The sequence below is a fragment of the Podarcis pityusensis genome (genome assembly GCF_964106645.2).
Source record: "Podarcis pityusensis genome assembly, chromosome: 3".
NCBI classification, from domain to species: domain Eukaryota; kingdom Metazoa; phylum Chordata; class Lepidosauria; order Squamata; family Lacertidae; genus Podarcis; species Podarcis pityusensis.
In genome coordinates this window covers 67,297,980-67,310,764 of record NC_138026.1, presented here as the reverse complement: position 1 = coordinate 67,310,764, position 12,785 = coordinate 67,297,980, and the positions used below count along the sequence as shown (strand labels likewise).

General features: G+C 45.9%; 1 protein-coding gene and 1 long non-coding RNA gene across 4 annotated transcripts in view; one reads left to right on the top strand and one right to left on the bottom strand.

The window, feature by feature from the left end:
• Window positions 1–712: 712 nt before the first annotated feature.
• Window positions 713–10,822, bottom strand: LOC308473125. Its single transcript, XR_013983919.1, has 3 exons — window positions 9,655–10,822; window positions 6,639–6,833; window positions 713–2,043 (listed from the first exon to the last, which is right to left on the bottom strand). It is a non-coding gene; the product is annotated as an uncharacterized lncRNA (long non-coding RNA).
• RGS17 (regulator of G protein signaling 17) overlaps window positions 3,245–12,785 on the top strand; it is a 64,373-nt gene continuing 54,832 nt past the window's right edge. For 2 of the 3 annotated variants that reach the window (XM_080998424.1, XM_080998422.1), the window contains exon 1: window positions 3,245–3,347. The gene's annotated coding sequence lies outside the window, so the exon portion shown is untranslated. The remainder of the gene's footprint in view (window positions 3,348–12,785) is intronic. The other variant, XM_080998425.1, reaches the window with a different exon arrangement.

The window sequence follows — 12,785 nt, the reverse complement described above, 5'->3', positions numbered from 1 at the left end:
TTCCTTCAGATGCAGATGAATGCTAGGGCTTATCATAGAGAAGTGAGACACAGTGCCGTTCATTTCTGACTGCCCATTTAGACTTTACTCTGACTGCCCATTTAGACTTTATTCAAGCAAGCATCTTCTCATTACTTTCCCGAGACTTTTAAACAAAGTTTATAGCCATGCATTACTTGGGCCAAACTTAAATGCTCTCTCTCTCTGTTTTCTGCTGCCAAACTGCAAACAGAGCTATTTCCCTGTTTACTTTCAGTTTAAGTGTTTGTCTTCCCTTCATGTTTAATCTTCCTTCTCTGGCGGTGCTCCTGAGTCATGTGTTAAGCCACCTTATGAAGTTTCTCCATTAAACGATCAGGTCATGCATACATACATAATTTTATGTGTATGCTGCCTAAATCCTGCAATTTTTTGACTCTGAAGATTACACACAAACAAAATTACAGTGGTACCTTGGTTTCTGAACTCAATCCATTCTGGAAGTCTATTCTACTTCCAAAATGTTTGAAAACCAAGGTACAGCTTCTGATTGGCTGATTGGCCCCAGAAACAATGATGACAGCCAAAATGGATGTTCGACTTCTGAAAAACATTCGCAAACCGGAACACTTAGTTCCAAGTTTGTGGCATTTGGGAGCTGACTTGTTCCTCAACTAAGCCATTTGGGAACCAGGGTACCACTGTATACAGATAAATAAAAGAGAAGAATATGTAACATTACATAGCTATTTATTATTAGACATATTTGCATCCTATCAGTGCTTCAAGTTGCTGAGGACAATATGCATGAGATAAACCATCATTTTATTATATGGGGGAAGTCCCCTCAGGTGAGGGCAGCCTTTGCCAACCTGGTGCCCTACAAGTCCTTTGGACTACAACTCCCATCAACTTGAACTAGCATAGTTATGCTGTTTGGGGCTGATAGGAGTTGTAGTGCAAAACACCTAGGGTGCACTAAGTTGGCAAAGACTGGCCTAGAGGTATTGGGTAATATCCAAAGCTCCCTCTCCTCGGATTTGTCTCTCCTCTGTAGCCCCCAACTCAACATCCAGATGGTTGGGAGACTTTCAGGACCTACGAGGAGAGGAGATAGAAGTCCCATCATGTGAGTGGACTCCTTGCATGCAGTGCTGGGTGCACCCTATGTTCCTACAGCAGGACTCAAGCCCTTCTCCTCGGCTCTCCATGCTGAGCCTGTACTTGCAGTCCCATTGTAATCTGGACAGGTGGTGTAGTGCTATCATTACTGGGTTGTAAATTGTGCATGGAGTATAGAGCTGGGTGACTCCATGGTGTTGTTCAGCCACACAGATTGGTGCATGGGTACTGTGAGCGCAGTGTCGGTGTGAAAAATCATGATTGGTGACAAGAACTTCCAGGAATGCTGTGGGCATGTCTATCAGTGTTGCTATGTTGACTTGAGTTTCTTCTACTCTTTGCAGTTTTGACCTTGTGGCAAGTTGGGCAAAGGATGAAGATTATGTTGCACTGGTGTTAGCTATCATTATTGAGCCTTACGTTATATATGAGCTATAGGATCGCCCATCCTTCTCTCAAATGCTAGGTGCTGCTCTGGCTAGAATACAGCCATTATCAAAGTCCCCGCTCTCTCTTTCATAACCACTTCAGAAAACGCCTGCTTGCAGAATGTGAAAATGAAACTGAACTATACCAAGGTTTGTTGGAGGAATGTGAATCTAGATTCAGTTTTTAAAGCCATTGACCAGCTCTCTTTAACATTACATTGCACTAAATGCAGAACTCTTCCAGAATGTTTTTCACCCTAACAAAATTGTCACTTGATTAGCCCTGGAAATTAATCTCAGCTTGCTGAAATACCCCCCTGTATATATTGAATAGCAGCTCTTGAGAAGGGACAAGAATGTAACTCAGTGCTTCTCCATACTTCGCCAGTGTGCAGCTGGGTTGGAGCAGTTTCCGTGTTTTGAAAAGTGCACAGAAGATCGGTCACAATATTTTCTTTTCCTTCTGGGGTTGCTACAATGAAAATCCGCAGGCCTCTCACCACCTCCTCATCATCTGTAACATCAGGTTAAAAAATAACAGCATATCCATTTTCTGGTTGACTTGCCAGAGGCAGCTTCACAGATTTTGACAGTGTGAAACATCATGGTTATATTTGGATTTCCTACAGCTGATATGTAGCATATGGACATCGCACACATCTGCAACTGGTACCACCATATCAAGCAGTGTCGAATCGATTAAATTAAATAGTTTAAACCAAATTTCAAATAAATGTGCAATTAATTGTAACTGTTTGGAATTCTATTGTGTTGTTATCTTCCTTAGTGGACAATGCTTTTTGATAGGGTAGGGAGAACTGGGGGTAAGTTGATGCAACCAAGGGTGACCCGAAATGCATTGGGACCCACTGGACTAGGTGGACTGTAGAGCATTCAGTCAAAGGCTGCCCCTGATGTCGTGTCTGGGGGCGAGGTCTGCTCTTTATTCCCCGGATCCATTCCAGCAGTATAAGCTGCCGGACTTCTCAGTGTCGTCCGGGCTCCTGAGGCAGCTCTGCTTCCCGACACGGCCGCCCGCTGCGCTCGGACGCCCAAGTCCGAATCTAGATCGGTTGCCCCTCCCCCTCCCCCCGCAACCGGAAAAAAGGCAGCTCTTCCCGCTTGCTTGGCCGAAACTTAGCCGTTTCCTCTCTCCGATATTAAACAAATAAATGAGCAAATAAATCTGGAGCGGCTCCGCGCTCCCGCCACCTCACCCGGGCGCTCACCTGGACGCGCGCGCGCCCCGCACAAACACGTGGCCCGCTTGCCTGCTCGCGGGGATCTTTTCAACGTGCCGCCTTCTCTCCTACGGAAAACTCAGCCCGAGGGTGGCTGGGGGGGGTGTACGGGGGGGGCTCGTCTGGGCGACTCCCCCTCCCTCCTCTCCCAATCGCCAGACAGCCTCCTCCCCCACCTCCTTGGAATCTCCCCGGGGAGGGGGGAGGCGGCGCGTGGGGGGGGGACCGTGGGCGGCGGCGTGTGTGCGGGGGAGGGGGGCAGCGAGGAGTGAGTCACGCTCGGGAGAAGCGGGGAAACTCCAGCTGCTGCGCCGGGGCCAGCGCTGGCGGCAAGGCGCGTGCGCAGACTGAGGTCTGGGCTCTCCACCCTCCTCCTCCTCCTCCTTCCCTTGCTTTGCTCCCTCTCTCTCCTTCCCCCCTCTCCCTCCCTCCCTCCCTCCCTTCCTCTCTCTCTCCCTGCCGGCTGGGTGCTGAAGTTGGGCGGATGGCAGCCCAGCAGCTCCGCTAGGGACCAGCGGCGCCAGCCTTTTTCGCCGGGATCGCTCAGGGCGGAGCGCGCGCAGCCAGGCGGGGGCGGGTAAGACGCCGGAGCGCTTTCCCTTTGGCAATCTCGGCCGCGCACGGAGCCCCAGCCCCAAAATGTCTGCTTTTGGAGGGACCCAGATGCATGCAGGGGGGAATGGCGGGAGCTCTAGCGGGAGCCTGGCGAGGGGAGAGGGCGCTCCGCGCGGGCGGAGGGCGACAGGGGGCGAGCGGGGGGGGGATGGCGACGCCTTCAGAGGTGCGCGCCTCCGGGTGTGTTGGGTGCCGGCGGGGGGGGGATGTTGTTTCTCTCCAGTGATGCAGAAAGGGGTGCGGAGCGAGAGAGGCTCGCCGGGGTGTCTTCCCTGGACCGACTGCCACACACACACACGGGGGCTGCAGATGGAGGAGAAGGATGCTGCCGGGCTTGGCGAGCGAAGGGTTGGAAACCGAGCGAGTCAGGGAGGCAGAAGATGGGGTTGGGAAGAGGAGATTATTATTTTTCCCGGGTGGGTGGGGAGAAATTTCGTAAAAAGGGGTGTAGCGCTGAAAAGAAGGGTGGCAGAGCTCCTGAAATGTGCACATGTCCGTTTTTCAGAGATGAAAAAACGCTGGGTGGTTTGGTTTGGTTTTGTAATTCCCTCAAATTCCTCCCAGAGAGGTATCTGGGTTGATTCCCTGAAAGTCTCCAGCCGATTCACACCCCTCAAATCTCTAATGCATAAAGATCATTGCAACGTGTAGAGCCATTTAAGAAAAATGTTGTGGTCTTTTTTTTAAGCGCTTCCAAATCTTGGATTAGAACTCTTTCCTTTTAAATAATCAGCAACAACCCCTAACGGAATTTAACATGCCACCAATTTCAGAAAGAGGGAGGGGGTGAAAAGAGGAGAAACACCCGCTGAATCTCTAGTAGCTGCTTTGGTGTGAAGGGGACACCACGGAGGGGTGAGAGGGGGTGACAGACAACCTCTTTGCCTTTCATAGGGAGAGCCAGGCATGCTTGCCCCCTTTCTATACCAGGCAGAGCCTCTCCTGGCTGAACGCCACCCAGCCACCCTCTTCATGCATTCTGCAGCATCAGCAGGGGGGCTTGGACTTGGCCAGATTCTTCTCCCCATTTCTGTGAAAATGTTGGGGGGGGTGTTGAGATTGGAGGAAAGACACACACAGAGAGAGAGAGAGACTAGGCTACAGCTAGCAGGATCCTTGCCAGCCTGCTTAGGCTAGAAGGGCAGCAGAGCATCTCTGCCCAGGTAGAATAAAAATCTGTTGCCCACCCACCCATAGCTGATACGCTGACGGAGTGATTGAAATCTTCAGTTTTTGCTTAGAGTGGTCCTGGCGGAATTGCTGACTCTGCCAATAGGCATGTGTGTGTGTAATTTGGGGGGGGGGGGACGACGACAATACACAGGGTAAGGAGAGAAGGGTGGCAGATTGTGATGGATGGGATCTTCCTTTCAAAGTCAGCTCTCCCTCCATCTTTCTCTCCAGGAAGCCATGAGATCTGATGTTTCAACACTCTTTTCTGCTTACCTCTCAGCTTCTAGGATTCCTTTCCTTCCAGTCAGCTTCTGGTCTCTCAGGAGAATTTTTAGGTGGATGGGCTACTCAAGTCAAGAGCACTACTTCCATGCTCTTTTAAAATTTGAATTAATGGGATCTTTCTTCAAAGAGTTGTAAAATGTTTTAGTTTCTTAATTTCCATTATAGCATTATATTAGGAAGGTCTCCAGGGGAGTAGTGAAGGGGTATTGGGCACTCACCCAAAATGTTGCCTACGAACCCCAGCATATATTTGTTTGTAATTTGTGTGGCAAAATCCTTACTCCCTTCATAATGGCCTTTGTACTTCTTCACTCCTCCAGTCTAGCTTTCCAGCACTGGCCCTGACAAGTTAGCAACCTGCCTTTGTGTTTCTGTACTTCATTCATACTATGTATGTTAAATTGGAATCAATCAGAAAATTATTGTCACAGGGATGTGGTTATCCCATAGCATTCTCCATTGCCCAATCTCTGCACTGCTTCTGCTCCACACCTCCTTTTTGCCATTCATAGCCTAATCCCTACGCATAGTTAGTCAAAAGTAATTCCCTATGAGAACACAGGAGAGGAGCCTCAGTTCTGCATCAGAAAAGTGGTTTCTTCTATGATCATTTGTGGAAAAGTAAGGTCTGGATTTAAACTAAACCAAAAGCTGCGCTCAAACTCCTAGAATCCTTAAACTTTCAGTTTATGAGTGGGCAGTCTGTTGTAATTCTTTGGTGATGGAGATACACTCTATACATTTTCTGAGGCACTCTTAGTTCATATGTTCAAGGGCCAAATCTTGGCGTGGTAAATAGATTCTGGGTTCAGCCCTGGTCAGGCTAGTCTCAAACTAAACTCTCACCCCTCTTACTCAGAATATTATAAGTGTCAGGGGACTAATGAAACGTCAAACAAAACTATAATCTGTTCTTATCAGTTTTTTCTTCTCTCAATAACTTCCTGGCTCCTGTATCATGTGTGTCCCTTGTAGCTGAATGGGTGAAGGAACCCCATATGTCTTGTTTGAAAAGCAGAACGTGAAAGATGCATAAAAATAAAGCAAAGCAAAGCAAAGCTGTGTGTTGGAGGTGAAGTGGAAGCTATGGAAGTTCTAACATACTGCATGAACCAGGCCTATATTTATGGCATGCCCAAGCATTGTCAGTGTGGAATGGACCAGAGAGTGAGGGATTTTTTATTTATTTCAAGAGCCACATTCCCTGAGCGATAATTTACCTGGGGCAGTATGCCAGTAGTGGGGAAGGAACCAAAAGTGGGAAGAGGTTACAGGATTGCATGGTCCGCACACTCTTTCTGTCCCACCCCTTCTCTCTCCTCTGTCTTTTTCTCTTACATGCACATGCACATGATCTGTAAGAAGAATCAGTTCTGGGTATCTATCCGCAGCATGCATAAGAATGTATTAAATAAGTCGGGTGGGGGGGGGCATCACTGCCCTAAAAATTCACTCCTTTATACTGGGTAGCAAATAAAATTATAACAGAGAAATGACTTGAATTCATGTCTTTTCAACAGGGACAAACATCTCTCTTTTGCAGTTTCCAATCTTCCTGGCATAACTGCCATGGTTGGTACATAAGTAGCCCCATTTCTCTCTCTCTCTCTCTCTCTCTCTCTCTCTGTGTGTGTGTGTGTGTTGACATTTTCATGAGCTTCCTAAGGAAGGACTAGTTTAGCTTCCCCTCTTATCCCTACCTTGAAATCAGAAGTATTGGGATTGAAAGGCACGTTATGCATTCTCTAAATATAGGACATGCCACAAAGAGGAAATAGAATGCCCTCCGTGTTACCTTGGCCTGCTCCTTTGCCCCTAGCTGTCAGGGGGATATGCTACTTATCTTGGATGCTGGCTGGAGCTCTGGGCTCAGGAGGTTATAAGCCTTAGGTTGAACCTCTGGTTGGCCCACTTTGTTGATAAACTGCTTGGCACCCTTCTTCCTCTATTCCATTCAGTCAAGATGGCTTCTTCCAGACAGTTCTAGAATCTAAGCAGAAAGAACTAAGTTGTGTGTCAGTGAAGGAACCCAACGAATCTTCACTAGGTGGAGGGAGAATGGAGTTTGAGGAAACAGTGGAGAACAATGGAAGGAAGAGCTTCTAATGAAGATTCAGGAACCATATTTTCCAATCAATACTGTGGTACCTCAGGTTACAAACTTAATTCGTTCCGGAGGTCTGTTCTTAACCTGAAACCGTTCTTAACCTGAGGTACCACTTTAGCTAATGGGGCCTCCCACTGCCACTGCCCAGCTGCTCCGTGATTTCTGTTCTCATCCTGGGGCAAAGTTCTCAACCCGAGGTACTACTTCTGGGTTAGTGGAGTTTGTAACCTGAAGTGTTTGTAACCCGAAGCGTTTGTAACCCAAGGTACCACTGTACTTCATCAAACTTCCTTGGTCTTCAGCTTAGTTTCCTGGTGGTCTGCCCTAGAGCAGGGACGTGGTACCTGTCATCCTCCAGATTTTAATTTTTGTTGGACTCTGGCACGACACCCATCAGCCCCAGCCAGCAAGTTTAATGGTCAGGGATGAAGAGGGCTGGTAGTTCAGCATTGGCTATGTTGGTTGGAGTTGATGGAGGCTGCTCTATTCTAAGAGTCATCCATCTTCCTAGCTCTCATATATTTGGTTAGCTCTTGTCTTGCTGATCAGTTCTATGCCATGATCGTCTGCAGAGGAAACCCCTCACTAGAAAACAAGGACAATATTTTTTTACAAGTGTGTAAGAATAATGATGTAGCTGCTAGAGTAGTGACATTCAACTACAGAGACCCGAGTGCAAAATCTCTGCTCAGACACAAAGCTTCCTGGGAGACTGCTGGCTAGTTATTACCTCCCAGGCTATAATAAAAAACCTTACAGGGTTGTTGTAACAATGAAAAATCAGGGTAAAATCTGCATTCACTGGATTGTATTGCTCTGTTAATACAAGTCTTGTGTTTTTAATTGGCTTGCAAAGAGTTGGAGGGTACATGTATTGTAAATGCTAGGTAGAAGGGGTTGCCAACTTGTCTGGACGTTGGTTTTAATAGCAGCATAATACACAGGAATCAGTAGGTGAAGCTTTTTAGAAGAAAGGAGATAAGCAAAATAGTAGCAACCTGGTACATGTTACTGGTAACATGTGCTGGTGGTGAATATTGAATTGAAGAGCCACCTATAACCCTTGACAATACTCAATAGCCGACTGTTTCAGCTTCTAAACATGGCCTTTCATGACAAATCAAACATTTGGGTTGACTTACAAGACAATACAAATAAACTTGACAGCATATTCTAGGCGGGGGGGGGGGGGAATGAGAGAATTTGGTGGTGATTTTGGATCTGAGTGACTGGCATCTGCAATGGAATTTTGTAGAAAGGAGACTCCAGAATACTTTCGCCTTGAATTTGGCTTCCCATTACACACAGCTATGCTGGGCCTATTCAGCAGGGTCCAGGCTTTGGTGCGTGGTAAAGTTATCATCAGTGCATGCCTAGAAGTCAGCATTCCTCATTCATGGTGCTGATCTGGCCATCCCTGTCTAGTCATCCATCTATGCCATGCAGTCTGCAGCAGGCCTAGGAATGCCCCAAATGTGCAAGGAGGAGGCTTCTAATATTGTTGTTGTTGTTAAAGAGTAAATAGGATGCTGTAGGCAGCATCATCTGTGTTCTGCAGTTTCAATCCACAAATGCAGCATTTTTCAATAATCAGAAGTTTCAGCACATCAGCTTTTTATTTAAAGTATTTTAAAAGCAAGTTTCTGTCTTTTAAGGCCGCAAAGATGTTTTCAAAAACATGGGGTGAACCAAAATCCCAGCAACTCGAGAAGAGCAGAATTTCTGTGAATGGTCAGACTGGTTTTCAGTTATCCTCATAGCTCTTGCCCCTTACCATGGCTAGCAGAAACAAAATATATTTGGTAAAATATATAAACACATGAAGATGTATATGGGATGGAGAATCCAGCTTTTATTGGAACAGAATTGAAGGGAGAATTTAACTTTTTTTAAAAGAAAGAAAGATAGAACACAGTTATCAGATGCATTGGCAATGATGGATCAAAACATCCACGCAAAGCTTTGCGCAGCCTGGTCCTGTAGCCTTATGAGGCTTTTGCCTCGGGTGGGAAAAATATTGCGCCCGTCTAAACATGCTGAAAACCCCTTGGCTTCTCACCCCCCCTTTCCTGGGAATAGTCCCAAGACAGCTTTCTGTTCATGCTCAGAGGAACTCATGGGCAGGACTCTGGAAGAAGGAGGAGAAAGGGGGAGGGAACTGGAATGGGAATATATGCTTGTGCACATGACTGTGAACTCGTGCATGCTTTTTGTGAGTTATCACACTTGCTCCTTCTACCAGTTCGTGGATGGTAGAAATAAAGCTTTTTCTCTGAAACTATTCCTTGAGTGTCTGTTGACTCCCACTTCCCTTTCCTGGGCGCAATATTTTTCCCACCCAAGGGCAAAGCCTCATAAGGCTACAGTCCTATTGATCATTTTTATCCACCACAGCACAAAAAGTGGTTTGCACCCTGAAAAGTGAAGCAGTGCCTTCTGCTGAGCCTGCTTTTCTGAGTATCTACAAATGGTGACCCACCAAACTGGCATCAGCCCAGACAAACCTGATAAACCTTCTGTTTTTTGCTGCTTGCCTGACATTACTAAAACAGGATTGTCCAACAGCTGCCAAGCTATGTGTCTGATGGCAAGGATGCATTTCTTGGCACAATGGAAGAACCAGATAGATGCCTTCTTAAAACTTTTCACTCAGTCATTTCTTTTGGGGGTGATCCAACTATATCGATTTATTAATCCAACCTACAGGCTTGTGATGTATTTTGTATTTATTTTCTGGGTGTTATTTTGTTGTTTGCTTTTCACCATCATGACATTTTCTTGATGTTGGCAATGTAGACATTTTTGCAAATAATTAAATAAATAGGAGGGAGGAAGAGTACTTCGTTGTCATTGCTGCAAGTAGGCTGCCGGCAACCAGATTTTTAAAGGCACCAATGGCAGTTAGGTTCTTGGATTCTTGCAGTGCTGGCTGGCGAGTTGTGTTTCAGTTGGTGGATTTCAAATTGTGCAGACCGTGTGTGGAATCTTTGTGCAAATGAAAACAAGGCTCGGTGGTCCAATGAACTAGGACAGAGATGAGCGCCCCCATCCTATAATGTGAGGCTTAGTTTAAATACTTCATTAATAGGGCTGTGAGACTTGAAGTCTCCTGTTCACAAAGTATTTAATTTAGTGCACTGTATTAAAACTACTTTGGTACCACTGAATTTGTTTAATCTAAATTGGCATACATGGCTTGCACTGTTTGCCTTCTGCCTTCTACCCATCTTCATGAAGACTGAATCTGAAAGACAAATAAGAATCCAGATTAAATATTAAAGAATGTCTTAAAATGGAGAATTTATGTGTGAACTCTTGACAGAAAATAGCCTGATATGTGGGGTTAGAACTATTGGAAAGGTGCCCCATCAATATCCTTTCACTTTGCTTTGTAATGAAGTAAAACCCCTCAGGAATGTAACTGCTGCCTTATCCTGAGTCAGACCATTGGTCAATTTAGCTCGGTGATGCCTACACAGGCTGGAATCAGCTTTCCAGGGTTTCATACAGGCGACATAAGAATATAAGAACATTAGAAGAGACTGCTAGATCTAGTCAAGGGCCATCTACTCCATCTTCCTGTTCTTGCGGTGGCCAACCAATTGCCTGTGAGAAATCTGCACGCAGGACCTGAGCACAAGAGTCCTCTCCTCTCCTGCTGTTTCCAGCAACTGGTATTCAGAAGCATTACTGCCTCTGACTGTGGAGGCAGAGCATAGCCATCATGGCTAGCAGTCAGCCTTACTTGAGTATGGGACCTTCGACGTACAAAGCAGATGCTCTGCAACTAAGAAATTACTTTATAATGGATTTAACGTTGAAAAAAATAAACCCAATAAAGCAATTTATTGAAAAGGAGTGTTCATGCCAACAAATTGGAATATGTGGGTTAGTCTGAGGCAATGAATGCTGGCATTAGCCCTGTTCGGATATTCATTAACCAACAAATGAGCATATGTTATTGTCTCGTGAGTGTTGCATCCCCTGAGCCTATCCTGCACTGAGCCCAAGCATATCCACCTACAATCTGGACTTGGCGCCTTTAACTGCTACTGATATACCACCCTCTCTGCTGCCCAGTGGCTTCCCTTACTGGCTGAGGGGGTCTCAGGTGTGATATTTGACAGACTCAGGGTCTTAGACTTGGGGCACTTCAGTCCCAAAGTCCAGCCCTACTGTATATGGCGAGGGAAAGGCTCTTGGCATGAATTTTGGTAGAGAAGAAAGCATGGTCGATAGTATAATGGAGATGTGTGGAGTCCTAGCATAGGGCTTCCATATCCTTTGATCATATCCTCAAACTACAGTCATACCTTGGTTGTCAAATGCCTTGGTACTCGGACCTTTTGGCTCCTGAACGCCACAAACCCGGAAGTGAGTGTTCCAGTTTGCAAACGTTTTTTGGAAGCTGAACGTCCGACGCGGCTTCCGCTTGAGTGCAGGAAGCTCCTGCAGCAAACCGGAAGCCACGTCTTGGTTTTTGAACCATTTCGGGAGTCGAACGGACTCCCGGAACAGATTACGTTTGACAACCAAGGTACCACCTTATATTTAATAAGTGGATTGCCACTATATTTAGTGATTCCTCCTTTGTGATTAATTTATATGGCTGGATTAAGATGGGCCACTTTTGAGAGCTAAAGGCGCTTTCTTAAAGGTGGTTCAAGCCATATCATTCCACCTTAAACATCTGTAGCTTTCCCCAAAATCCTGGCTGGGGACAGTAGTTTGTTAAGGATGCCGAAACTCCTATTCCCATCACAGAGCTACAGTTCCCTGCAAAGAGGGATTGACTGTGAAACCACTCTGAGAATTACAGCTCTGTGCAGATGAAGCCTTCCTAGGGAGTAAGCCCCAATGAACACATGCCCATTTCTTAACTTGGCTAGTGTTGTTGTACATAATGAAATTCTGACTGTATTCAAGTATGAGTGAGTAACATAGAGAATGAGAGTAGCAAACAACAAATTAAGACCCTTCAGTATAGTGTGTGTGTTACATCTTTCAAAAAATTGTGGTGCAACATGCCCCTGAACCTTTTAGTAGTGGATTACTCATGTATCTCATGAACTGCTATATTATTCTTTCCTTCATCACCATTTAACATGAAGCCTGTCCCCATTTTCCCTTGTATGTTTCATTTGGCTTTGAATATGACACTCCAGTAGCTGACCGGCTTCGTCCAATGAACAAATTACGTTGCATGATTTCCCCAATTCATTTTCTCCCTCTTTTGTCGCTTTTAAAACACTTCTAAAATGGGAGAGAACAGCCCCAGTCTGCATCTCAGCGAAGGCAGCAGGTTCAACAGATGTTGCTGAGTTTGTTCAGTCGGGCGTTCTCAATAACTGCAAAACTGCTAATTGTGACAGGCAGCAGATTTTATAACCTTGTGCTGGCATCCAGTTACAGTGTTCCCTGCCTAAATCAGCTTTGCCAAATGTATTCCTACGGCTGCTGCATGCTCAAAGCCCACAAAGACTGGAGACAGACAAAAAAAAATCTTATTTATGTAAAACGTTAGTTAGATGCTCTTCAGTTGTAGCTCCCTAAACATAACTTCTTATTATCTTTTAAAAAAACTAATATCCATATTTTCTTCCATCATGAAACCCAAGGCAGCGTATATACGAATATAAGGCAAGACGGCTGGATCAGAACAGTTGTCCACCTAGTCTAGCATCCTGTTCTCACAGTGGCCAACCAGATGCCTGTGAGAAGCCTGCAAGCTGGACATGAGCACAACAGCACTCTGCCCACCTGCAGATCCCTGCAACTGGTTTTCAGAGACATGGTGCCCCTGCCAGTGGAAATAGAGCATAGCCAAATGGTTCT